The sequence below is a fragment of the Harpia harpyja genome, chromosome 11, assembly GCF_026419915.1.
Source record: "Harpia harpyja isolate bHarHar1 chromosome 11, bHarHar1 primary haplotype, whole genome shotgun sequence".
NCBI lineage: Eukaryota > Metazoa > Chordata > Aves > Accipitriformes > Accipitridae > Harpia > Harpia harpyja.
The window spans coordinates 35,358,875-35,374,717 of NC_068950.1; the positions used below are offsets into that span (position 1 = coordinate 35,358,875).

Below are 15,843 nucleotides of genomic sequence, written 5' to 3' on the forward strand. Positions count from 1 at the left end.
AGACCAGCAGCTTATGGAACAACTCGTTTATTGCTCCTGCTTGCAGAACTTTGTTTTTCTAAAGCTCATTCCATTCTAGACAGCGTTCAGCGTGCATGAAGATAGTATTTTGTGAAAATTCAACAGTCATGGACTTCTATACAGAATGGACACCTGTGGTGTTTCTCATAACAAAAATAAACCATCTTTATTTTTCAGTACCTTGTTAGTGTGCCATTTTGAATTTAAAATTAGACATCAAGGACAGAAACAATTTGAGAGATACTAATAAGGTTTCAGGTGCAATATTTTGTCAGAAAACTACTGAAAATTTACAATTCCATTTATTTGTTAGTAGTTGAAGTACAAAAAGAAAGAAATTGATCTGTAAATCTGCTGCACATCTTAATGGAAAAGAGATGACTTTTTATTGATTTAATCACATAAATGAGTATTAGATATTTCAAAATGATCAAACAGGTCTATGAGGATTCATAGCAGAGAGCTGCTGCATGAAGTCATGTGGTAGAAATCCTATTTTGCACAGCATGGAAACCACAGCCTTCAGTCAGCCTTAGAAATGAAATATTTGAGCATGTGTGACAGTTTGCTGGGAATATCACCTTCTGCCATGCTCCGCTGGCGGCCTGCCAGCTCTTTGCCTACCATCTTGGGGAAGATGGGTAGGCAGGTTGGGCTGGTCTTACACGTATCGTGATAAATCGGCTAGTTCGTACGACAGACTGTTATATTGTGATTCTTGCCAGGGCATTGATCCTGAGAACACGTATGTAGTAACTTTGCTGCCAAATACCTGGACTATGAGAGAGGTCACTGTACATCTAGTGTGTTGCAGTGCTGGGACCTGGGTGTTTCTGTGTGTTAATGTTCTCAGGATTGTGGCATCTGGGCACTTGGAATGAAGTACCATATTATTAAATGAATAAATATTTTTCCATTTTAATTGGCCCCCTTTCAAAGCGTAATGTTCACTTCTTAGTAAACTTCTTATTTTTAAAAATTATGATTGCAATTTAAATTTCTTCTGTAACATTGCAATCTTGGGCATTTTTAGCAGCAGGGAATTTTTCGCTGTGTCAAATATTTGATACAATTTTCCTCTGATCTGTTTGTAAAACTTCTGTACGGTCCTACTGCATTTGTGATAGCTTGTGTGCTCTTAATTCTGGGCTTCTCCCCCTTCGATTTCTCTTAGTTTTTAATTTGTTTTAACATTGCAAGAATGGGTTACTAGTGGTATTCTGACTACTGTGCTATGGCACATTTCTCTATAATGATGGCTTCTGTTACGTACTAAAAATCCTAAAGGGCTTCACTCCCATATGGCTTTTCCTACATTAGGAGGCAAATGGGAAGGAATCCTCTTTCTCCTTGGTACATTTTGTTGAAATGAGCTGTCTTGTGCAGCTGGTGGGATTCTCGCTGCAGCTAATGGTACTGTAAAAGTGAACCATCTGCTCCTCGGTCAAAGTGGCTGGATTGTTTCTTCTTGAGCATATTCCCGGAAGGATAGAGAAAGTCAAGAGCAAACTGTAAATACATAAGTTTGTCATGGGAGGGGTGACATAAACATAAATCAGATTTACCTGTCAAACTGGTTCTGTATAAATATTTTATGATTTTAAACTATAGAAGAAATATGAGGATTCCTTGGTTCAAAGGGCACGTGGGGTTGGTATTCTAGTATCAGCTGTACTGAGGCATTACCTATTGAAATTGGATTATGGAAAGATAAAGCATCATTCTGACATATTTAAATTAAATGTCTCTGTTTTTAAATCCATTTGTTTCTTTGTGCTTTGGGCGTATCTTGAATATACTCTTGCAGTTTGATACTGTTAACAGCAGTATAGAATTGTGCGAGTGGAGGTTTGTTGGTCTTGAAAAACTGACTTAGAATGATGATTTTTAATGTTTCCTCACTTTTTGAGCAGTTTAATCCTGTCTGGGTGGAACAGGCTGTGACTATGGATTTTAATAATTTCACTTTTGTTTAGTGACTTTCTTTTTGCAAAATTAAGGCAGGGGAGGTTTGTGTATTGAAGTGACTTGAAAGATAACTCTGGGGGATGACAAAGGTGGATTTCTGTTAGGAAGGACATGCTGGGTTTGTGTCCACGATTGCCATTGATGGTCTAATTCTCTTTCCTTTTTTCCTTTCAGTGAAAGGGCATCAGTGATGCAGTAATTTGGTAATTTGTTAAAATCGCAGGAATTAACTATCCTTTAAGTAGCAAGACACCTTTAAAATCAGTGATTCTATGGAAATCATTGTATTTCATTATAAACAGTTCCTTGGTAGCTAAGAAAAATGCTCTTCATTATTGAAATATTAACAAACAAAAAGAGAAACCACCTTTCACTGGGATGTAAACGAGTGAGTGGGAAATGATCAGGTGGCCAAGAGCATGTAAATGGTGCTTTCTGATGCATGGGTGTATTCGTGCTGACTTTTAAGCTACCATAACAGGACTGTGTTAGACAGTGAGTCCATACATATATCCCTTCAAATGTATTCGGTGTCTTTTTTATGCTGATTCATCTAGATTGACATTAAAAGCTGTGTGTGTCAGAAGGATGCCACCTCCTCCATATATACATTGTCACTTTGAAGAAAAACAATTAGTTTGACGCTAGCAGAATACTTACTTTTTTGTGGTAACATAAAGCTAATCTTAAAAATGTGAGTCTATGCTATAATTAACTTTACAGTGACAGCTGTCATGCCACACATTTCCTTGCTTAAATGAATAAAGAAATGTTTCCCTTATGTTGGGAAGCATGTGAAAGACCTGGAAATCTGATGCTTTTGATAATACTTAGCTCAATTTTTTTACCTAGCTCAGTGTATTAAATGGCCTCCTGACACTCCTAATTGGAGAGGAAATTTCATCCAAATTACTTTTGCTAGTATTTCAGTATGGCCTTAGGACAAAAACACTGTTTCGGGGGAGAAAAAAATTCTATCTTATCTTTTGAAAAGCTCTTTATGAGAATAGTCTTTTGGATTGTATGAAAACGTAATGGGTATTTTGCTCACTAATGGATGAATTTTGGGAAGCTCTCCATTACAGGGTATTTGTGCTACTGAAATACAATGACAGAGACTGGTGCGCCATGAATGGAAGGAAGGTCCTCCTAATACCCCAAATAAGTGTAATGATTCAGGGAATACACCTTGATTGTTTGTACTTTCTAGTTTATTTGGGATTCTTTCTGTGTAAATCAGATTTTAAATTCATTTCGAATACTGTTGGCTGTTTCCCTGCTAGACTAAAACCCAAAGTGTCCTACAGGGTTAATACTGAAGTTTTAAGCCTTTAAAGCTTTTTGTTCAGATGGAAACTCTCTTGTTTGAACACTTGGCTATTGCCCAGGACAAACCAGTTTTTCAAGTCAGAACTTTTGTGGAGAGGAAACTAAGCAACCTGCAAATCGTGGACGATTTAATGAATTATTTGGATCCTTCTCGTGAAGGAGGCTGCTGAATATAAAATAATTTTACACTGATGTTTTAAGTGAGCAAAATGAAATATTGGGGAAAGAGACTGGTTTCAGAAGAGGTAGGAGGAGAAGAGAGATTCTTGACTTCACAGAGGACACTCAGATCAGATCAGTGCTACTTTGGAAAGTGAGACAGAAAAAGTACATACTGGCATGTGTTTGGCCTGGAAATGTGCAGTTCTTGTGTTTAATTGAAGTCGACACATTTGGGTTTTGGAATTCTTACAAAGTCTGTGCATCTGCTTATTTCAACTGTTGTTTGTCTCTGACAAGTGAATTTTAAATCCAGAGCGCCCATCATCTTAAAGCTCTGGGATGGACTTGTAGATATATCTGGTTCTGAGGAACCTTTGCCCATGCCGTGATGTTACTCTTTGCAGGTCCTTGTTCTTCTTTGAAGAGGTGCTGGGTTGTGGTGAGGAGCAAACTAAGAGAGATGTTCTCTGGTGCACTTGGGATTCCCGTTACTTTAATGGCAGCTGAATGCTGATGTTAACAAGGAACTGTATACCTTAGGGCAAAATGTTTTTTATAAAAAGCAGACCTTATTTAAGGAACTGAGAGAAACAGTGTATGACGTCATCTTCCATCACCACACACCTACCACAAGACAAATGACTTAGTTTTCGATCAGGTGCTGAACACTTAGTATTGACCACCGTCCCAATTACCATATTGAGAAAGTATACATTCTTTCAAAGCATTAAGGAAAACACCTTTGAAGTGATTTGATTCTATGTATGTAACTTCTTATCATTTATTCCCTGAATAGTTTTGCCCAGTCCATAGCCCAATTTTTTTTTTCTATTATTTTGAGCACTACAGAATAATACCTAAGTGCTCTTTAGAGGAGATTTGTAGATAAAATAATAAGCACTTCAGTAGTGAAATCTTATAGTTTATTCCAAGTCTTTTAAAAGTTTAAAGACCGTTCTGGCATGCTTGCTTTTGGTACTATGTCGGCTGAAGGTGGAAGGGTCCAGAGAATCAGGATTCAGAAGGGGAATGCCTACGAGTCCTGCACAGGGGAGTCCTTGTGCCAGATGTGAAATCCAAGCCACCTGATACCAGTCTCTCTTGGCTATTGTTTTAGGCAATGCTGTGCAGTAAATTGGACGTGTTTTGAGATTGTAAGCTTCATAAATTCTGATCTTTTCCACAAAAATGCCTCATTTGAGGAGTTGGGATTTGACTGTGATATTTTATATGACGACAAAGCTTAGTCATGTATTGAATATCTAAGCAAATGTTACGCTTACATAGTGGTATGATGCTTGCATTAGTCTCCCCATATCTATTACTGCCTGCTGTGTTTACATACTACTAAGCATATCACTTAAACTACTTCAGAATTAATAGGAGATGTAAACATCACTTCACTTGTTTTATTTGATGCTGAAGCAGTTACTTTTGGTATCATAAGACACTGTCAGTGAGCATGTACTAGAGGAGAGCCGCTGTGACTCAAAGCCTCTGTAGATTAAAATGTTCTTCAAGCACATACGAGAACAGTCTTTCCCTGAATCTTTGATCTCTAAGGAAACTAGCTTGAATCATGCGGTGGCATTTGAAATTACTTATTTCCAGTATATTGTATGTTTTCCTGTCCTGTAATTTTTGTTCCAGTCTTGATTGCATGGTAAATTAGTATGTTACAATTAGCAGACTTAATTTAAATTAAGCATGATTGCTATGGAATTTGAAGACCTGACTTTCTGTAAGTGTTTGCATTTGTCTTCCTCTGTGTCTTCATTCTTGTACTTTCTGCAATTTTCATGGGTCTCATTTGGTTTCATGCTGGCCGTGCTGGTTTCAGACTTTGTGGTGGAACACAACTGGTACGGCGAGAAAGTTGGGATATGACAATACCCAGCTCCCAGAAATGTATTTTGCAGCAATCTTTTACTTATACAGAAATAGGCTAATTTTATTTAACAGTCCTATATTTCCTTGATTTGTCTCAGAGGAAATTTGGGCCATGTTTGCCTGTGCTTGTGAGTTTGTGCTAAAGTTTGTTACACAGCGTTTGTAAAAATAATACTTACCTGTTTCTAGTTCCTTTAATTAGGAATAAGTACATAAAGCATTCAAAAAGCTTTTAGTGGTTTCTTCATTTGCATTCTGATCCAATTTTAGAAGAGGTACATTTATTAAATACCTGTTTTTTTTAAATAGCTGTGGAAATTATGGCTCTGTGATTTTACTAGAATGTAGTTTTTTCCTGATTTCTTTTATGATTTATTTTTGCCATCACTGCTACCATCCATTTATTTTTGATACATTCATGTATTTGTACTTACGGCTTTCCACCATCTTGCTGTAAGTGGAATTGATTTTTAGGTTAATCTTCAGCCTTCTTAAGTGGAATAGCTTTTAAAACAAGGATACTTTTTTAGGCGATGGCAGAACTGCTTTACCCTTCGGCATGTACTGCAGCAAGCTTTACCTCTCAGCTTGTGGCTTTTAATGTTTGTGTTTTTCTTCTGCTTAGTTTGTGAATGATTGTTTCAGCTTGGAGCTGCTAAAATTTCAAAACTCTGTGTGTGTGTATCTATTTGTAGTATGCGTTTGTATAGTTATTAAACTGGAACGGCCATCCTTGCATGAAAAATTGATAGCTATTGGATAATGAACATTTGGCTCAGACAGCAAGTAAGGCTTTACACAAAAGAATGAGGTTTAACGTGTAATCAGGCTTGATTGTTCCAGAAACTTACCCTTGCTGGAGATCTGAGGGCTGCTCTTTGTGCCAGGGTGGGATCCGCACCCTTGGCCTCCCCCTCTTCTGCTGCCTTTTGTGGTTTCATTGCTCCATTAACTTGAAATGCCTTCTACAGGTGTATTTTCTTATTATTTTAAAGTAGGCTGCTTATTTGATCTGAAATACACTGCAATATAGTTATCTAATGTATTTTTATGAGTCATTTGTTCATGTCTTGTAAGTTTGTTGTTTTTATCTGAGACAATGGTTTATTGACAGACCTGCCTCCCTAAATGAGTAATGACCAAATAACTGAATACTTAATTTGCAACAGTGTAGTGTATCTCTCTACATGAATTTGTACCACTTTTACTGAGCATTTTCAATGTCCACAGAACTCCAGCTCCTGTCTGTCAACTTCTTTGACATTTAGAGCCAACTCTTATCTGCGTATCCTTTTTCCCTCTCTGCCATTCAATGAGGTTATTGATTAGAAGGGTCCCAAGCAGCATTTCTTTTTGGAAAGCTGAAGGGAACAATCTGAGCATATTCTCTCTCAGTATCTGTTTTGGATTAAAGCAGCACACCAGCACGCATGTGTCGCCTATATCTTGCTTTGGTTGGGAACAGCTCTGCTCAGCCCCTTTTGAGTCCAGACGGGCAAAGCACGGCACGTTCCTTTCTAAGACAGCTTAGTCCTGGACAAATGTCAAAAGTTCTGTAGTTTACTTGCTGAGATTACGATTTTGTTAAGCCTGGATATTTTCCTAATATGTCCATTAGACTATTATCAGCCTACCTTAGCACCCTCATGCATTGCTTGTATTTTTTAAAGATATTTTTGAGGATTTTTCTCCCATCTTTGTGTGTACAAACATAATAAGTGACAAATTGTTTTCAATGCTTCTTTTTGAAGGCCTTTGGAGGCTGAAGGTTTGTCTGTGTGTGCATACATACACATGTTTTAAGACTTTCACAGGAAAGTCATTTTGCCCTTCTGGAAAAAATGAACCTTTCTTCATTGGACTGTCCTTAGAAGCAACCTGTCCTTATTAAGAAATGTTGCTAAGTTGATGTTGATTTGGGGTTTTTTTGTTTGTTTTGTTTTGTTTTGTGTTTTTTTTGTAAGAAGCTGCTAAGAGTTGGGAAACGTTATTGCTTTAGAATTTTCATTGTATAATGAAAATACAAAGTACACTCTCGCCTTTTAGTTTAGAAGCAAAAGTATAAATTTAAAGTATCATTACAAAGTAGGCAGATTGAGACTGAGGCTTTGATTTTCTGGATCTACATCATTATCTACTATGCTTTGCATAGGGGATGAACTTGTGAATTGTTTACCTATTCAATAAATATTTTTTTTTTATATATTGAAGCTCTGCGAAATTCAAAAAGGGAGACCTGCAGTCCCAGTGTGATAAAAGAACATGGTTCTCATAGCAGGCAATGGTTGGAGTGATGCATGGGTCAGAAAGGTAGGAGGGATGAAGGAGTCGATGAACCAGTGGTGCAAAGCACAGTAATATATGTTGCAGCTTACCTTGATGGATTTTTTTTTTAAAGGTCAGATATTTTGGTCCCTTTAGCTTCTAAGATAAATCCAAAGTATCTGGGAAGCCTTTCTGTCAAAAGCCACGTAGAACTGAAAAATTGAGGGATGATGATTTTACCCAAAGCCACCTGGAATGGTGAGGAATTGGTTGTAGATGAGGACTTGGGGAGTTATTGACTAACAACATACTCTTCCTGGTGTCTGCTCTTCTTGCATGTTTGTCCAGATGCAGTGCCATGTTCTGTTCAGGCTTTTCTGTACTCTAGTGGATTGGAAAGTGCTTGCAAGTTAAATGTGCCAGATGGTTCTTAGGAAAGTTGATACTGTCCATCTTGCCCCTTTGAGAGCTGAGGATGGCAATAAGTAAGGCTCATCTGCTAAACAGCAGTAGTACCAGGGATGGAAGCATGGCCCAGCACTTGTTAGCTGAAGAGTTTGCCTAAAAGCCAAAGTACGACTGTAGTTTCAGCTAGTATGAAAGCATAACATAAGCATAAAATTCTGCCAAGCAGGCACAAAACCTGAAGCTCTTCAGTAGGGTTGTTACTGTTAATCTCCATAGTTGGAAAGATGAGTCTCGCCAACAGGGCAAAACCGTTCCAGTGGAGCTGAGGAGAGCACAAGGCCTCTCCACCTCTCCGCCTCTTCCAAACTACAATTTGGGAATAGTCAGCTCCAGCAGCAGGGGTTCCTCGGTGCGAACCAGCGGTGCTGCTGGCTGGGGAGATTTGCTTTCCACCTTTCGACTAAGCCCATTCAGCTTGGGGTCTGCTGAACCACACGTATGTCTGCATTCACTTTTTTGGAGGGAGGGCAGCATTCAGAGGCAGATATATATATATCTCTCTATAAAAATTTTTAAATTTTTTTTTCCATTTCCCGTGCTCTCTCTGAACTAGGGTTTCCTTAGAGTAGTGTCTGTGCTGGCATTTGCCCTACCCGGTAATAATTTAAGACTGATCAGACCTGACGATTCATATGAACTAGAGGAATAGCTTTTTGATTCCATCGAGCTGTGAAAAATCTATGTAGTTACAAAGGTATCGGTGGCACATCATCTTTATGAGCTTCTATATAATCTATTGAAAAGTTTTTAGCTGTGAATCATCACTAGAAAATAAACCCTGGATGCTGTTTTTTTAGGGAAAAGATTACTTTTTGATTTGAGTATTTGACCCAGGAAAAATGTACATTTTATCACCCATGTGTATCGATTTTGTTGCTCTAACCTTCAGAATATGTATTTTTAAAATTTGGCAAATAATTCAGTTGCAAACATCTTAGTCCCATTTACATTCATAATGCTCCCACTGTGGTTATTACTCTGCCTGTATGACTGTGTGAAAGTCTGTGCTCTGTGCAGAAAAGGCAACTCCATTGATACAGTATGATTTGGAGATTATTTCTAAAACAATGTATTGTTAGAATAGCTTTTAAATTAGATATGTAATTTATCCTCACACTGAGGTTTGAAACTGCAATTAGCTGATAAAGAGCTAATTTGTAACATTTTTTGATACTTAAACTAAGAAAATGCTCTGAAACAAAATTAAGAGAACTGTTCATGTTGTGTGCTACAAAGCAACTGAGTGACTTTTCATGTTATTTTATACAAGATTTATTTTACCCCCCCCCCCCACTTTTGAATCTTGGAAAACCGTTTCTTTTCATTTTCAGCTCATATGCTTAGTTTTCTGGATGCATCTTTGGGGAGAGTGTTTAGAATGGGTTTGTTATATTACACACCTGTATATAATTGTAGGCTACATGGTTAAAAGGTTTGAAACAATATAAAATCACTTTGTCATTTCATTCTTGAATTTGTTTGCTTGGATTTTTTGGAGGAAAAAAATGTGATAAACTATCTTCCGTGAGAATTGCCGAGTAGAGACTTATTTAAAAAGCAGTTATGCTACATGAAGCATTTAATAATAGAGTTGGAGGAAATGGGAAATGAAAGTATGCAGTTATGCTTAGTTTTCATTAAATCATCCTTTCACACTTTGTGATGTAACTTCATGGCAGTATAATGCATAACACAACTGAAGCAGGAGACAGTAATGCTTGAGGAGGTCAGTGTATGTTTTCTCCCATTAAATAGTGTCTATATTTATTCTGGGGTGTCTCTTCCATAATCAGAGATTTTTTTTCCTACTTTTTTTCTTTTCATTTAAGAACAGAGATAGGTTTGGAGAGGATCTGGGAGGGAGGAATATTTTGGAATAAAGTGGCTTGATTTAGTTGAGAATGGCTGTACCAGTCATTGTAATTTGTTGTGACATTTAATTTTGTTTGGCTTTGCAGAGTTGTTCCTATGTTGTTAATAATGCAGAAGGTCTGGACTATACAGTGTGGTGTAAGCAGGTGTGCACCAGCCTCAGACATTAGGCAAATTAGACATAAATTTGGTGTTAACTGGCAATTTTATCCTTTTCTTTTGTAATTTCTTAGCTTGAGGTGATGCTGCTTCTTGAATTTGAGCTCTAAATGAAGTAGAAGGGTTTATCTAACATATAGCTTGTTTTAGATGAAAGGAAAATGGTCTTTCATGCAATAAGTTAATTCCTAAGTACTAAGATGTTAATTTTCCTTAAAACAAAAGAACCAGTCTACATCCAACTTACCACATGCTTTGTAAGTCTTGCATTGCTCAACTCCGTGTTCACTTCAGTTAGTGTGTTTGTTAGCATGCTGAAATGTGTGGCATTATGAAAAAAAGATGTTCATGTTTTTTACCCCCTGTGTTCTCTTTGGATATCTGTACAGAAGTGCAGCCCATACTTCACAAGCTGACTACATCTTTTATCTCCATGCTCCTTGTCTCACAGAATTCACATCTTTCCACAGTCATCTGCACAGGGACTCTAATTTACTGGTACCAGCATGAAGCATGGGAACACCCCTTAACATCTTACTTTTAATACAGAAGGGAAAGGCTTCAACCATACCGGCAGGACTTTTCTCTTGTTTCATGGCAAAGTGAAGACTTTTTCACTTTCCAAGAAGACTTTCTTGTACCTCATAGATGACTGTGCAAAATTTCTTCCTCTGAAGCAGCTCATATATTGCACATATCTGGATTAATATGAAATAGGCATTAAAAAAAAAAAGGAGGGAGGGGGTTGAAGCTTTTCATCCCACGTGGAACAAACACCCATTAACACAGAGTGAGTCTGCAGCAGCCTGGTACAACTGCCACCTACAGCAAGCCGGAAAACTTGGAGCAGTGTCTAGTTTTGAAAAAAAACTTACTTGTCCAGTTTATTTCCTCCCATGAGCTTCAAAATAAGGAACAACACAAATTTGAGAAGAGCCTGGCTTGTTGAACAACTTGCAACTGTTTCTGTGGTTGTAGCCATCATGGTTGTAGTAACTAGTCCATGGAAGTCATGCAAATCTTCTTGTGGAAGAGGATCCTGCACTCATGCAGTTGGTTTTCATTGTTATTTTTCTTTAAGGCTAAATTCCTTTAGGTTCCAGAGTTCAATCCTATTTGAAATTCTTCGATAAGATGGGGGAAGCAGCAATACTGCAACCCAGTCTCAAGGTCATGGGAGCTGGGGTTTGAACTTATAAAGGAATGGATGGCAGGGAAAGACTGTCGAGAGATGCACTGGAGAAAGAATCCTTAGTTGTTTAGTCTGGACAAGGTAACCAGGAAGGGATCGAAATTAAGGATGCTTCTAGGACTTAATGACAGGAAATATATGCTGTTTTCCTGGGTGACACCGGGAAGAGGATAGTTCTGTGTCTGTGGTAATGGACAATCTGTCTGCGATCTTTAAGAAGTTGCTTTTTGGACTTGTGCTTCCATCCTTTAAGTCTTAAGTGAGCGTAACTCTATTTCCTTAAGAGAAAAGGAGGAGTGTTTGTTGTAGGAATGTGCAAACCACTAAACCTACACCATGAATAATAACACTTTTTTTTCCCAGTTATTCTAGGATGAATAACTTTTAAACTGTTCTTGAACGTGAAAAAAAAAAATCAGTTGAACCAGATGCTTTCTTATTCTTATCTATTTTAGAGAACTAATTATCCCTGTTGTTGGTAGTGCTAAAGCTTACAAAATTGCTTCCATCTTTGAATTACTATAATTAAGACAATAACTTCCACATCTAGTTAACATTGCTGCGCAGCTGCTGCATTCATTGACATGCAGATTTTGGATTTTGTAAATTTTCTGCCATTGTGAATAAAAATTTTAAATACTTATTTTCACTTCCAAAATGTCTGTTTCTCATAAAGAAGTTTTTGTAAAGCAAATCAACTGAAACCAAACTCCTGTAACATCAGAGGAGAATCTAGCGAAGTTTGGTTAGGTGATAGTACATTTTAGGAAAATATGTAACCACAGGTAGCTTTTGTAGGTACGATTGCTCTGAATTTTGGATCCCGTTTCATAGGGATTTGGGCTTACTGAATTAAATATCAAATCTGGAACAAGTCTGATGTTGGGCTTCTGAAATGTTATTTTGAAAGGAGTTATTAGTTAATGCAAGAGTTAATCTGGCACTCTGACAACCTGAAGTGGTTTATAAAACTAAACCTCTATAATTAAAGATCACTGATATGAATAAAATGCATTAATGATTACTAACCAAAATGTGATTTAAGCTATAATTTTCTGTACATCTTTTTACTTCAAGTGGATTTCTGTCAAAGTCTATGGGAAGACTCGTGCAATCAGTGCTAATCTTGTTTACTTGCATATTCAGCAGCTTCAACTACGAGAAATTTTTCAAGGCCTATAAATTCAGATAGATTTTGAGCAACTTCCTTATCATTATTCATTCCTAATAACCAGCAACGCTATAAAATTACCTGATATTGGTGGCTGGTTATTTATTTTTAAATTGTTTTTCTGTGGCCCTTGCTTTCATTACATGAATGCCTCATGGACGTTAATCAGTTTTGCTCAGTAAGTTAGAGATGTCCCCTGAGTAAACTGCTAAAATAAAGAATCAAATATTGATTCATGCTGAAACTGAAACATTGATTTCTTTTTCAGACTGAAAATGCATATGAAACAAGGGGTACTAATGGTGCTCATTTTAGAGGCTCGACATGGAATTGTCTGTTGGTGCATAGGAGAAGGTTTGTTAGGGTGTAGTTGAAGAGCACCCAGGCTGCGAGCAGCTCGCAGGTACGCTACCAAATGTTCTCATAAATATTTCTGGCCAAGGGTGCTGGCTCCAGGGCGCATATCAGTGGGTCCAAAACCAGTGTCCAGTTACCAGACCCACGTCCGATGTCCTGCAGTGTTCAGTTTCAAGAATGCACTGGGAACGCTTCAGTACATGCAACAAATGTTATTTTTACTGCAGGCAGAGCAGTTAAGTCTAGAAATAGTAAAAGCTCTATATCCATAGTAATGGCAAAGGCATTGTTTCAAATATTCCTATATAAACTCTCCATTTTGCTGTGTGTGTTCTGAGTTAAGTCCAGTTGCTCTCGTGCTCTCGTGGGTTTCTAGACGTGGGTTTGGCAGCGTGGGTGTGGGACCTTGGTGGCACGGGAGGGCAGGGGGTGGCAGCAGGGGTATTGGTGTGTTGACAGCCCTCCAAAGCACTCCGCTGGCTGGAGCTCGACCCTGCAGCTTCGGGCAGTGCAGAAACTCTGCGCTATTAAAATTGTGTTTTGCCTAAACTGGAAGACCTGGAGGGTATTTGTTCTCTGAAATTATGAAGTGGGATCTGAGAAAAAAAGGTTAACAAGACCCATACCAAATTGTGAGAGGAAAGGAGGGTCAGGGTAAGGCTCGCCTTGCATTTAATGAAAATAGCAAAACTTTGGCTTATAAACAAATAATAATGCTTGGAATCTCACTGGACTGGTTAAGAACTTTATTTTTTCTAGTTAAAATACTCAGAGATATATAGGTAACCTTTTCCCTTTCTACTTTCTCCTTCTACTCCGGTTGTCTTATGTAGATTGAATTATTCTTAGGGCAAGGAAACATATAGTATTGTTTGGAGAATTTGTGAACAGTAACAAGCAATAATTAATGCAATTTAAAGGATTAATAATATGGTCTGTCATCATCATTGGCCTTGTAGCTCAGTATTGAGCCCAGTACCGTCTGTCTGGCTAAAGTGCATCTTCTAGGAAATAATTTTTTCTTCATTTGAACTGTTACTGCCAACATTTAAGTTGACTAGTTTGAATTTCTTTGGCACAAAGCCCTGGTTAAAGCCAGCTGTGCTTTTTTCATATTTAGCTCTTCTTCTTTAGGAGGTACTCAAATGCTGTTGTAGTGACTTCTTGGGGCAGGTCACCCAACTGAAGGCTTCATGTTACCTCTTCCCCTCCCCCCTTTTTTTGTATTTTTGTGACTACCAGAATTTCATCACTCTTGTTCTGTAGTTTCTCTGGGATTCCAAGATCTATTAAAAGTTTTGTGTATATATCCAGAGAGCTCTCTTCAACCAGTAGAGAGTATGATTGTATTTGTCTGTATATTTTTCTCATCATATAACATGAATTCAAGAAATTAGAAATTCTGGTTTTAGCCTCTGTGTTTAAGCTTTGCCTTATTGCCAACACACATGGTTCATAGAAGTGGCTAAACAGGCCTAAATGGTGTTCCCCCTTCCCAGATTAGAGATTCAGGGAAATGGAAAGTTATTCAATTTTGAGGGCGTAAAGAGAATAATGTTTTATTCCTAACTTGGGGCTAGGCTTTCACTCCAAGCTATTCCCTCCTCTGGGTACACTTGTGTAAATCTGACCTATTTTAAGGGGTCTCAGCTGTGCTTGTTCTCTAGCCACTTAACCCTTTCTCTTTTGGTTCCTTATCTTTGCAAATACAGGCAGAGAAAATGGGTTTGTAAAGCTTGGTTCAGTTTGGCAAACGTGGGCAAGCAGTTAAAAAGCTCTGAGTTTGGGACAGTTCATGTTCCCTGTTATGCTGTGATTTAAATATACCAAGTTTCCATAGCCAGCTCCAGACATCGCTGTGGTAAAGTATATTTTAGGAACTCTCTTTAGCAAAGGGATATGACCATAGAGGATAGAGGTCTGTTTTCTCATTGCACTAGTGTTTTATATTGAGCAAGTTCTTAAATTCTTACATTACAAACCCAGGAATTTTTTATTTCTTGCATAGTAATATATATTATATTAGAATACTCAGGACTTCTGTGTTATGAGATAGATTTTCTAGTAATATAAACATAATGATTATCTGGTATTAATGTTAGAATTAAGTATTCTGTTTTTTTCAAGAGTTACTGGAATAGAGTAACTGAAAACATTAAAAAAAAAAATCCATGAACAGATTTTAAGCTTCTTAAAATCAGACTGTTAGTTTTTCCATATGATGTACACAATGGCAATCAGTTTTTGGATGGACTGTTGTTGAATAATACATGACTGTAAATGGAGATTGTATGGAATCAGTTGGATAATTTTGAGGAATGCTTTAAGTACACTAAAGAGCCTGAATAGCAGTTAATGGTGCTTCAACTTTATTACTGTTTATTATAGTTGGCAGTTCAGTTGTATTTTTTTCTGCATCGAGTTCTCTAGTTTCCTATAGAACAGCAATTAAAAAGCTTACAAATAATAATAGTCAGATGCACTGTATCCTGTGGCAGCAAAATAGTTTTGCATTAAATTGTAGTTCTTGGCAGTCTGAGCGTGTTTATTGTTGGGCAGCTCCAGAAGATCAGCCGGTGCAGGAAGGACCGAGGCGGACGTCAGCATTCGGAGCTCTGCAAGCAAACAGGCTTTGCATGCGCCTGCAGTAACCCGACATGGAGCTTCACAGGACACCTCCAGAGCTGGGCCAGTGAGCTCGTTGTTCAGCCTCTGCTCAGCCTTCCCCGCTCCTGTCTATTCTCACAACCCCTACCAAGACCAATATTTTAGTTACCTGTTTTAAGAACTGCTGAAATAAGCAGAAATGTTTCTGCCATCTAGAAAGCAAATTAGAGGTACAATGGATAAACGTACATAGCTTTAATACTTGGTTGGTTGTGAGATTTTGCTGTGAACTTGGACTGTTAATGCTGTTTAAACAACAGGAAAAGTGGTAATCAGAAAGAGATTTAAATATCTAGTTGCTCTTGTTCATAGCTCCCATGAT

At 37.8% G+C, this 15,843-nt stretch overlaps 1 protein-coding gene across 1 annotated transcript in view; it reads left to right on the forward strand.

Moving 5' to 3' along the window:
- Positions 1 to 15,843, forward strand: part of MAST2 (microtubule associated serine/threonine kinase 2) — a 199,668-nt gene that overhangs the window by 111,670 nt on the left and 72,155 nt on the right.